Source organism: Hemitrygon akajei, chromosome 9 (assembly GCF_048418815.1).
Source record: "Hemitrygon akajei chromosome 9, sHemAka1.3, whole genome shotgun sequence".
NCBI lineage: Eukaryota > Metazoa > Chordata > Chondrichthyes > Myliobatiformes > Dasyatidae > Hemitrygon > Hemitrygon akajei.
In genome coordinates, this window is record NC_133132.1 from 21383263 (window position 1) to 21395636 (window position 12374).

Genomic DNA, 12374 nt, shown 5'->3' on the forward strand with positions numbered 1-12374 from the left:
GAGAAGGGAATCAAGCACGACTAAGGATCATGAGGAGTCCCTGCCACAGGTGTACAGACACGGACAGGAAGAAAGAGAAGGTGACTCATTGGAGGAGCAAGAGTTAAGTGGAGAGAGAGGGGATGCGAGAATTTGTGGGGAAGAGGTAGGAGGCAGAAGCCTAGAAGAGCAGAAGGAGGCGGTCGGGGAGCGACTTGCAGAAGTAGAGAGAGAGCCAGATAAGTTACTGAGAGGGGATTGCCAGAGGAGATGCGAAAAATACTCCAGGGGCCAACCAAGTATTGAATCAGGACAGAAAGGAAGGACTCCACAGGGAGACCGAGGGAAGAAGAGGACCCCGGAGACATTTGTGTGGGAGGCAGTAAAGACATACCCTGAGACAGATGGGGAGTCAGGTGAGGAGGAGAGCCAGGGCAGGTGGGAAGGAGCAGGAAGACTGATGCTGTTGTTAGTTAAAGGATCAGGACAAGTGCAGTATATCCCCTGGGGATCCCAGGACCTAGAAGGGCTGAAAAACACTCTGCCCAATCTACATGAAGGAGCAGGGAAATGGATTAGAGCCTTTGAAGAAGAAACAGCGGGACGATTATTGGCTATGGGAGATTTGAAGGCACTGTTGATAAGGTTGATGGGAACCTCCAAATTTAACGAACTAATGGAAATGGCTGGCATAGTAAACTCGAACGACCCAAGAACTGATGGAGATGGGTTTGACAGAGTGAGGCAGAGGGTATGGCAGTCCCTCAGAAAGCTTTATCCACCCAAAGTGGACCCCAAAGCCTTAAAAGGGGATCCACTGGGAGACACTGAAAACCCAGCAGCCTACGTAGAAAACCAGTTGAAAAGGTGGAGACTGGAGACTGAGCAAGAGGTGGAAAATAGCTTATTTATGACCTCACTGTTCCGACATAGCATTTTGGATGCAATGCCTCCACAAGTAAAATCCAAGCTGGAGGAAGTGGTTGGGCTGACGTCAAAGACCCCACAAGAATTTAGAGACCACGTAGTCCATGCAGTTGAGAAATACCGGAAAGACAAACGAAGGTTGGCTGAGCAGCAGGAAGAGGTGCAAAGAAAGTTAATACAAATGCAGCTCGAAGAACTCAAAAAGAAGGAAAAAGAGAAAAACAAAAAGATGCTGCCAGCAACCACCGGTTCGAGCACAGCCATCGAACTGGACAAAGCACTACTATATGGAGGGACCGATCATACTGTAAGACAAGGGCTGGAAAACCCCATGCCAATAATCGTCTTTGGGGGAGCATTCCCACAAATGCCCTATCAGGAACAGACTAAATTCAAACTGCCCAGACAGGACTGGAAGTTCCAAGTAGGGGGACAGAGAAGCTATGGGCAGAGGGGACAAGTGAGGAAACAGGGGGAAAGAGAGGTAGAGAGATTGTGCTGGGAATGTAATCAGCCAGGTCACATGAGAAGAGATTGTCCGTTTACACTATGGCCTGTCACACACCAGCAGGAACCGATAAGAAGGGAACTAAAGTTTAGCCAAGGACCAGCCCCCACAGGCCCAAGCAGACCTGTGAACCCCTATGCGAGGTATTAGGGGTGCCCCAAGAACTTGAGTGGGAAGGGACATTACCCAATGATAACAAGGGAGGCAGATGAGGAACCCATTGTTCAGGTTATGTTAGAAAGGCAACTGACACCAATGATGATAGATACTGGAGCAACGTACACTTGTGTACAGCCACAGTATGCCCTTCACCTTCCCATGTCAGGAAAGTTTATTCGACGGTAGGGTTCTCGGGGAAAACACAGTTGACACAGTGCACGGCTCCAGTGTGGTTGAGAATGGGAAATAAAGGAATTGTTTTGCCAGTGCTAGTATTTAAAGGAACTCCAATTAATTTGTTAGGCAGAGATGCCTTATTGAAGCTGGAATTAAAATTAGAATGCACCAGAAATGGGATGAGTGTGGATTGGATAGTGGACTACTTGACAGATAGACCTCAGTATGTGCGGTTGGGAGACTGTAGGTCTGACACGGTGGACAGCAGCACAGGAGCGCCGCAGGGAACCGTACTCTCTCCGGTCCTGTTCACCCTGTACACATCAGACTTCCAATATAACTCGGAGTCCTGCCATGTGCAGAAGTTCGCTGATGACACGGCCATAGTGGGGTGTGTCAGGAATGGACAGGAGGAGGAGTATAGGAAACTGATACAGGACTTTGTGATATGGTGCAACTCAAACTACCTGCGTCTCAATATCACCAAGACCAAGGAGATGGTGGTGGACTTTAGGAGATCTAGGCCTCATATGGAGCCAGTGATCATTAATGGAGAATGTGTGGAGCAGGTTAAGACCTACAAGTATCTGGGAGTACAGTTAGACGAGAAGCTAGACTGGACTGCCAACACAGATGCCTTGTGCAGGAAGGCACAGAGTCGACTGTACTTCCTTAGAAGGTTGGCGTCATTCAATGTCTGTAGTGAGATGCTGAAGATGTTCTATAGGTCAGTTGTGGAGAGCGCCCTCTTCTTTGTGGTGGCGTGTTGGGGAGGAAGCATTAAGAAGAGGGACGCCTCACGTCTTAATAAGCTGGTAAGGAAGGCGGGCTCTGTCGTGGGCAAAGTACTGGAGAGTTTAACATCGGTAGCTGAGCGAAGGGCGCTGAGTAGGCTACGGTCAATTATGGATAACTCTGAACATCCTCTACATAGCACCATCCAGAGACAGAGAAGCAGTTTCAGCGACAGGTTACTATCGATGCAATGCTCCTCAGACAGGATGAAGAGGTCAATACTCCCCAATGCCATTAGGCTTTACAATTCTACCGCCAGGACTTAAGAACTTTTTAAAAGCTATTATTAATGCTTTTTGAGATAGTGATTTAGATGCATATCATATTTTTTACTGAGTTAAGTATTGTATGTAATTAGTTTTGCTACAACAAGTGTATGGGACATTGGAAAAAAAGTTGAATTTCCCCATGGGGATGAATAAAGTATCTATCTATCTATCAATTGATAGTGCAAGAAGACAAGAAGGCTAATGTCTTTTGGAAAGGAAACATTGCAGATCAGATTCAGGAAACCTGGGAAAAATGGAAAAAGGGCGTGCAGATTATATTACCCAGGGCGGTAATGCCCAAATCTGAGCTACATTGTACAGTGATTTTTGACGAGACTCAGAACAGGGAGTTAGAGGAGAGATGGCACCTGGAGGCATGTACCCAACCACACATGCCCTTGCTGGGAAAGGAAAGAGGCCAGCAGAAAGATAAAAGGTTAGATGAGTTGCCGTCTATTCTGTGGTCACAGCATGACACGGACGTAGGGAAAATAAAAACAGCTAGTCCGGTGGAAATAAGGCTGAAAAGGGGAGCAATTCCACCCAGGAGACCACAATACCCTCTAAGACCAGAAGCAGAAGAGGGAATAGCGTCGACAGTGCAGGGGTTGCTTGAAATAGGAGTGCTTAAAAGAACAAACAGTCCATGCAATACCCCGTTGTTGCTGGTCTTAAAAGCAGATAAATCTAAGTGGAGATTGGTGCATGACTTGCGAGCAGTAAATGATGTGGTAGAGGACTGGCCAGCGGTAGTCCCCAACCCACACACGCTTTTGACTAATGTTCCACCAGAAGCAAGTTACTTTTCAGTGATTGATTGTGTTCGGCTTTCTTCAGCATTCCTCTAGCCGACCAGTGTCAGTATTTGTTTGCATTTACTTACAGAGGTGCTCAGTATACCTATACCAGAATGCTGCAAGGATTTAAACATTCACCACACGTTTTTAATCAGGTGTTGAAGGCAGACCTAGAGGGCATACCATTGGAAAGTACATTGTTACAGTATGTGGATGACCTGTTGATTTGCTCCCACAGTAAGGAACAGTGTGAGCAGGACACTATAACTCTGTTAGAGAAGCTGGCGCACGGAGGACATAAAGTATCCAAAAAGAAACTGCAATTTTGCACACAGCAAGTGGAATACTTAGGCAGGGTAATATCCAAGGGAGTGAAGGCGATAGCACCAGATCAGATTGAGGCAATAACTAAGGCCCCCAAACCCCAGACTGTAGGGCAGATGATGACGTTTTTGGGAATGGCAGGGTACAGCTCAGATTGGATAGGAGAATATGCTGAGATTGTGGCACCTTTGAGAAAGATAATGAAAGAAGCAGGACATACAAATTTGAAGAACGGCTTACAGTGGAATGGAGAGGCGGAGATAGCTTTCAATACTATTAAGCAGGAAATGCAGTCAGCACCAGCATTAGCTTTGCCTGACTACGAGAAGGTTTTTCATTTGTATGTATCCAACCGACAGGAGGGTTATGTCACAGCGGTTCTAACACAAGAGACAGGCACAGGAAAAGCAAAGCAGCCGATAGCATACTACAGTATGAGGCTAGATGAGGTGGCTCAGGGGTATCCACCCTGTTATCAGGGATTGGAGGCGCTGTACTATGCATATGAAAAGGCATCATCTGTAACCCTGGGCTATCCTGTGACTCTGTACACACACCACAAAGTAGCAGAATTGCTGGAAAGAGGGAAATTTGTGCTGACGCCAGCCAGGATAGCAGCGTATCAGATGCTATTGACATTTCCAGATATAACTATACAGAGATGCACTACCAGTAATATAGCCGACTTTGTCCGTTTGGGCTATGAAGGAGAACCCCATGATTGTGTAGGGAAGACAATGGCATTTGCCAAATTGAGAGCAGATTTACGGTCAGAACCACTAGAGGATGCAGATAAAAAGGTTCTGTTCATAGATGGCTCTTGTTATAGGGATTATGATGGAAATCATGCAGGGTTCTCAGTAGTGCAGCAGGATCAGTCGAGCTATAAGATTATTAGGATGAAGTCCTGTCCCCAACCGTGTTCCGCCCAACTAGCGGAAATCAAAGCTCTGACAGCTGCGTGTGAAATGATGGAAGGTGAGAAAGTAGACATCTATACTGATTCGGCATATGCTCATGGAGTATGCCATTTGTTCGGGGCAGTGTGGAAGCAGAGAGGTTTTAAAAAAAGTAGCGGAGATCCCATACAACATTGTCAGCAAATTCTAGACTTAATAAAAGCCATAATGAAACCTAAAGCATTGGCTATAGTAAAATGCCAGGCACATAAAAAGGGAAATGATGTAATAACAAAGGGAAATCAAGCTGCGGACGAGGCAGCCAGAAAAGCGTCTGGGTGTACGTCAGCTGTCATTGCCCCCCAGGTAAGCCTAGCTCCAGAACCTGTGGTAGAGGACCTAATTGAAATACAAGGTAAGGCAACTTTGGCAGAACAGACAATGTGGAGAAAAAGGGGGGCCAAGCAGAACCCGGAAGGCTTGTGGAGCACAGAAGACGGTTTGTTGGCAGCGCCCACCCCTCTACTGACGATTCTGATTTCAGAAGCACATGGGATGGACCATTGTGCAAGGGGGGAAGTGATAAAGAAAATAAAAAAGGATGGTTTCTGGTCGCCTTACTTACAGGCTTCGGTAGACTACATTTTAGCACAGTGTGAGGTTTGTGCACAGAATAATGTTTGAAGGGGGATTGCAACCCCAATAGCTCACATACCCGTGCCTGAAGGACCATTTCGACATCTGGTGATCGACTACGTAGATATGATAAAGACGGTAAGAGGGAAAAGATACATTCTGGTGGTAATTGACAGGTTCAGCAGATGGGTAGAGGCAGTACCCTCGAAGGATCAAGGGGCAGGAACAGTGGTAAAGTTCCTGACAAATGAAGTGATCCCAAGATTTGGAATACCTACGGAGATTAGCTCTGACAATGGTTCGGCCTTCATCCAAAGGGTGGTCAAATTGGTATTACAAGTACTGAGAATAAAACAAAGGATTGGATGTGTGTACCACCCAAAGTCGCAGGGCATGGTGGAAAGAATCAATGGCACTTTGAAGGCCAAGCTGAACAAAATTTGTGCAGAGACTAGACTGAATTGGGCTGATGCATTACCGTTAGCACTAACGAGTTACCGTATGCAGACTAATCGGGTAACATGCTTGACACCACATGAGATGCTGACTGGAAGGCCCATGCCAGTGCCCCAATGGAGAGGACCATATAAGGGACCCAGTTTGACCCAGACAGACTTTGATAATGTGTGCGACAGCAAAACAATTCCCGATGCTCCTGGAAATTGTTGAATCTGACCCTAGACAAGAAGAAAAGCCGATGATGTACTGTTACAGTCTGCACGATGTATCAAGCGGACTGGAGGGTGTTAATGATGTGGACACTAGTCTGTAAGGGTGTCTGAGTCTTTTTTCCTGTCTCAGCTACGGAGGGACAGGTTTTTGGCTCAACAGCCTAGGATAACAGAGAGAAATCATTTTGAGCTCCGAGTATGGAAATTGTAGTTGACCTAAATTTGGGATTAAAATGCTGGACTTTATTTTGGCTTTAGTGCATGGCCTCTGAGTGTTCTCTTTCTGTGTGAGACCCTGTGGGTCTCAAAGGGGGGATTATATTGAGAAATATACCTGAAACATAACCACTATATATACCTGAAATATAATCACTATGTATTAGCTATTTACTATACTATGTAATTACTTCTAGGTACCGAATATTAATATGTATTATTTTACTAGGCACATTTTGTTATGTGTTGTTTTCACTAGATACTTTGTACTCTCTTAGCTGCATATTATGGTACTTACAGTACACCTGTTTGTTTTGCAACACTATTAGCTGCGATGTATCCCATGTATTACACTCAGCCTTTGTTTAGTACGAGATAACGGTGGTGGACAGGATGCTGCGAGCAGGAATGTAATGTGAGGGAGGTTGTCTGGAAAACATAATCTTGGCCACGAATAAGGCCCCAATGCAAACGGGTGAAATATAATGGTGACGCACCGCGGACTAGGCAAGAGCGATTAATTAATTCATATATAGATGATATGCAATTAAAACCTGATTGGGTATGGCGATGAAACCGAAATGTAACTGAGATAAGAAATTACTATAAAGAATGCTGTACACTGGAGCTGGGTGGGCTTTCGGTGACAAGTTCATTGATTGCCTCAGCCTTTGTTTGCAAATAAAGGTTTAATTTTCTTGAAGAATTGTCTGTGTCTCCAGGTCATTTCAAGTAACCACAACACCTGTAGAGAGTGTGTAATGCATGCACTGCCCGTAATGAGTGTGTAACACATGTTCTCCCCGTGATTGCCCGGGTTTCCAGCAGGTGCTCCACACTCCAAACAAACACTGTTTGGTAGGTGAATTGGTCATTGTAAGTTGTCCTGTCATTCGGCTACGATTAAATCGGAGGATTGCTGAGCACCGTGATTTGACGGGCTGAACGCCAATTCCACGCTGTAACTCAGTAAAATAAAAATCAATAAAAGTGCTCATAACCACAGAGATGAAGAAATTGTGGAATACAGGTTATTCAATGGTGGCACCAGAGATAGAGAAAGCTACAAAAACACATGACATTGTGGACTTCATATGGAAGTGATGCTCTGCAGAAGATACATGTTTAATCCACAAGTGAAACGTTTTTGTGGGAGAAGCACAAGCAGCAAATGGATGAAAGAGAATGGAGATATTCTGAAGACCTTGCCTTACTATGAAAACGTTCCACCTTATACTTGAACTAAAAGTGGTGAATATTTTATTTTAAATCTACTGTTCAGGAGCTGAATTAACAAGAATAATAAAAAATGGAACTCCCTCAAGGGGGAGGCGCAGAGGCTCAGGTTTAGAAGCGTGGAGATTAATACCGAGGGGATGATGGTATTGAATGCTGAGCTATAATGGATAACGATGTATGCTTTGTTGGTGCCTAGGTGCTTGTACTCTACATATACAACTCCCATTTGAAGGTCATGACTGAATGTTACCATGTCCAAACATCTGCTTTCACATTACTGCGTCATTTGCCAACTGCTTCAAGCCCCTTGTGCCAATGGAAGCAGCTTCTCCTCCCTGTCCATGCTTATCATCTCTTGTATCCTTCCTCAGATCAAATTCTCTTGCAACGTCCCCTGCTCCAAGAATAACAACCCCACATTCCCCAGCCTGTCCATATACTGTACAATGTACTGTGTATGTTAATCAAAATGGCTTCGTTGTTTTGTTAAGAGTGGGAATGCTTCTTTGTATGATAAGTGTTTTCTCTCGCAGTTGTTTAGCTTTAGACTTGCTGATATCGGGATTGTATTCATTTGTTGACCAATGGGGAATGTTATTTTGTCTTGTGAGGCTGGGAGCTTGGGGGTTTTTGCGGTCTTTTGAGGGGAGTCGGGAAGGAGACGCCGAGGAAGGTGGACGTGCGCTGCACTGCTCGGTCGACCACTGGGGTGGTCCCAGGTGCGAGGACGTGGAGGTTGGAGGAAAGTGACGAGGGGTCAAATGGTTCGATGGTTGAGCTCCAACGATGTGCACTAAACTGAATGAACTCTGATAAGTTTGGTGCCTTTTACTTTATTTTCTTTTCCTTCATATATACTGTATTGTTAGTACTCATTTAGCTTTAGTAAAATCTTTAAAGTATATTCCATAATGGTATCTGGTGTGAGTTTGATATTGTGTGTGCGACGCGGCATAAACTTGATTCCCACAGCACCTGCGTGTACGGGAGGTGGGGTTGGTGAGTGGCTGGATCTCCTTTTCCCCTAGACATATACCAGCCTGTTGAGTAAGTGTTACACAACTAAAGTCCATCATCCAGCAAGCATGTTGATAAATCTCTGCTCTGAAACTTTTACATCTTTCTTAAAGCATAGTGCAGGAAATGAATGCAATATTGCAGCTGTGCCCACAGCAGTGCTTAATAAAGACAGGGCTTCGTCTCTTCCTGTCCACCTTTATAAAGCCAAGGATCCCATTTTTAAAAAATCTAATTACTCAAACTGCCCTACCACTTCAAACAACTGATGCAGATATACACGTGGCTTGCTACGCCACTTTTAGAATCTTACCATCTAGTAACTGAGCACTGATCACCCCGCTTTCACAATTATGCCCTTTACTCCATGTTCTGACTATTACTCTTACTGAAATGTAATGCCACATTTGCTGAATTATTCTGTCTTTAACGATGTTTCACCTCCCTTCCACATTTTGTGCTGTATACAGACTGTGCTTATACACAAACCCAAGTCGCTCCCATACTGATACAGGCATTGCTCCCTATACTAATCTTTATTCCAGGCCAGCAACCTTCAGACTGTCACTTAGTCACTTCTTTCTTGTTCAGTCTTAATACTTCTCAAAAAGATATGAGATATGGGGCCCAAAACTTAATAAGCTGGTAAGGAAGGCGGGCTCTGTCGTGGGCAAAGTACTGGAGAGTTTAACATTGGTAGCTGAGCGAAGGGCGCTGAGTAGGCTACGGTCAATTATGGATAACTCTGAACATCCTCTACATAGCACCATCCAGAGACAGAGAAGCAGTTTCAGCGACAGGTTACTATCGATACAATGCTCCTCAGACAGGATGAAGAGGTCAATACTCCCCAATGCCATTAGGCTTTACAATTCTACCGCCAGGACTTAAGAACTTTTTAAAAGCTATTATTAATGCTTTTTGAGATAGTGATTTAGATGCATATCATATTTTTTACTGAGTTAAGTATTGTATGTAATTAGTTTTGCTACAACAAGTGTATGGGACATTGGAAAAAAAGTTGAATTTCCCCATGGGGATGAATAAAGTATCTATCTATCTATCAATTGATAGTGCAAGAAGACAAGAAGGCTAATGTCTTTTGGAAAGGAAACATTGCAGATCAGATTCAGGAAACCTGGGAAAAATGGAAAAAGGGCGTGCAGATTATATTACCCAGGGCGGTAATGCCCAAATCTGAGCTACATTGTACAGTGATTTTTGACGAGACTCAGAACAGGGAGTTAGAGGAGAGATGGCACCTGGAGGCATGTACCCAACCACACATGCCCTTGCTGGGAAAGGAAAGAGGCCAGCAGAAAGATAAAAGGTTAGATGAGTTGCCGTCTATTCTGTGGTCACAGCATGACACGGACGTAGGGAAAATAAAAACAGCTAGTCCGGTGGAAATAAGGCTGAAAAGGGGAGCAATTCCACCCAGGAGACCACAATACCCTCTAAGACCAGAAGCAGAAGAGGGAATAGCGTCGACAGTGCAGGGGTTGCTTGAAATAGGAGTGCTTAAAAGAACAAACAGTCCATGCAATACCCCGTTGTTGCTGGTCTTAAAAGCAGATAAATCTAAGTGGAGATTGGTGCATGACTTGCGAGCAGTAAATGATGTGGTAGAGGACTGGCCAGCGGTAGTCCCCAACCCACACACGCTTTTGACTAATGTTCCACCAGAAGCAAGTTACTTTTCAGTGATTGATTGTGTTCGGCTTTCTTCAGCATTCCTCTAGCCGACCAGTGTCAGTATTTGTTTGCATTTACTTACAGAGGTGCTCAGTATACCTATACCAGAATGCTGCAAGGATTTAAACATTCACCACACGTTTTTAATCAGGTGTTGAAGGCAGACCTAGAGGGCATACCATTGGAAAGTACATTGTTACAGTATGTGGATGACCTGTTGATTTGCTCCCACAGTAAGGAACAGTGTGAGCAGGACACTATAACTCTGTTAGAGAAGCTGGCGCACGGAGGACATAAAGTATCCAAAAAGAAACTGCAATTTTGCACACAGCAAGTGGAATACTTAGGCAGGGTAATATCCAAGGGAGTGAAGGCGATAGCACCAGATCAGATTGAGGCAATAACTAAGGCCCCCAAACCCCAGACTGTAGGGCAGATGATGACGTTTTTGGGAATGGCAGGGTACAGCTCAGATTGGATAGGAGAATATGCTGAGATTGTGGCACCTTTGAGAAAGATAATGAAAGAAGCAGGACATACAAATTTGAAGAACGGCTTACAGTGGAATGGAGAGGCGGAGATAGCTTTCAATACTATTAAGCAGGAAATGCAGTCAGCACCAGCATTAGCTTTGCCTGACTACGAGAAGGTTTTTCATTTGTATGTATCCAACCGACAGGAGGGTTATGTCACAGCGGTTCTAACACAAGAGACAGGCACAGGAAAAGCAAAGCAGCCGATAGCATACTACAGTATGAGGCTAGATGAGGTGGCTCAGGGGTATCCACCCTGTTATCAGGGATTGGAGGCGCTGTACTATGCATATGAAAAGGCATCATCTGTAACCCTGGGCTATCCTGTGACTCTGTACACACACCACAAAGTAGCAGAATTGCTGGAAAGAGGGAAATTTGTGCTGACGCCAGCCAGGATAGCAGCGTATCAGATGCTATTGACATTTCCAGATATAACTATACAGAGATGCACTACCAGTAATATAGCCGACTTTGTCCGTTTGGGCTATGAAGGAGAACCCCATGATTGTGTAGGGAAGACAATGGCATTTGCCAAATTGAGAGCAGATTTACGGTCAGAACCACTAGAGGATGCAGATAAAAAGGTTCTGTTCATAGATGGCTCTTGTTATAGGGATTATGATGGAAATCATGCAGGGTTCTCAGTAGTGCAGCAGGATCAGTCGAGCTATAAGATTATTAGGATGAAGTCCTGTCCCCAACCGTGTTCCGCCCAACTAGCGGAAATCAAAGCTCTGACAGCTGCGTGTGAAATGATGGAAGGTGAGAAAGTAGACATCTATACTGATTCGGCATATGCTCATGGAGTATGCCATTTGTTCGGGGCAGTGTGGAAGCAGAGAGGTTTTAAAAAAAGTAGCGGAGATCCCATACAACATTGTCAGCAAATTCTAGACTTAATAAAAGCCATAATGAAACCTAAAGCATTGGCTATAGTAAAATGCCAGGCACATAAAAAGGGAAATGATGTAATAACAAAGGGAAATCAAGCTGCGGACGAGGCAGCCAGAAAAGCGTCTGGGTGTACGTCAGCTGTCATTGCCCCCCAGGTAAGCCTAGCTCCAGAACCTGTGGTAGAGGACCTAATTGAAATACAAGGTAAGGCAACTTTGGCAGAACAGACAATGTGGAGAAAAAGGGGGGCCAAGCAGAACCCGGAAGGCTTGTGGAGCACAGAAGACGGTTTGTTGGCAGCGCCCACCCCTCTACTGACGATTCTGATTTCAGAAGCACATGGGATGGACCATTGTGCAAGGGGGGAAGTGATAAAGAAAATAAAAAAGGATGGTTTCTGGTCGCCTTACTTACAGGCTTCGGTAGACTACATTTTAGCACAGTGTGAGGTTTGTGCACAGAATAATGTTTGAAGGGGGATTGCAACCCCAATAGCTCACATACCCGTGCCTGAAGGACCATTTCGACATCTGGTGATCGACTACGTAGATATGATAAAGACGGTAAGAGGGAAAAGATACATTCTGGTGGTAATTGACAGGTTCAGCAGATGGGTAGAGGCAGTACCCTCGAAGG

General features: G+C 44.9%; 1 protein-coding gene across 3 annotated transcripts in view; it reads right to left on the reverse strand.

Annotated features, from left to right (window-relative positions):
- Positions 1 to 12374, reverse strand: part of med15 (mediator complex subunit 15) — a 188429-nt gene that overhangs the window by 81797 nt on the left and 94258 nt on the right. The gene's annotated exons all lie outside the window — the stretch shown is intronic.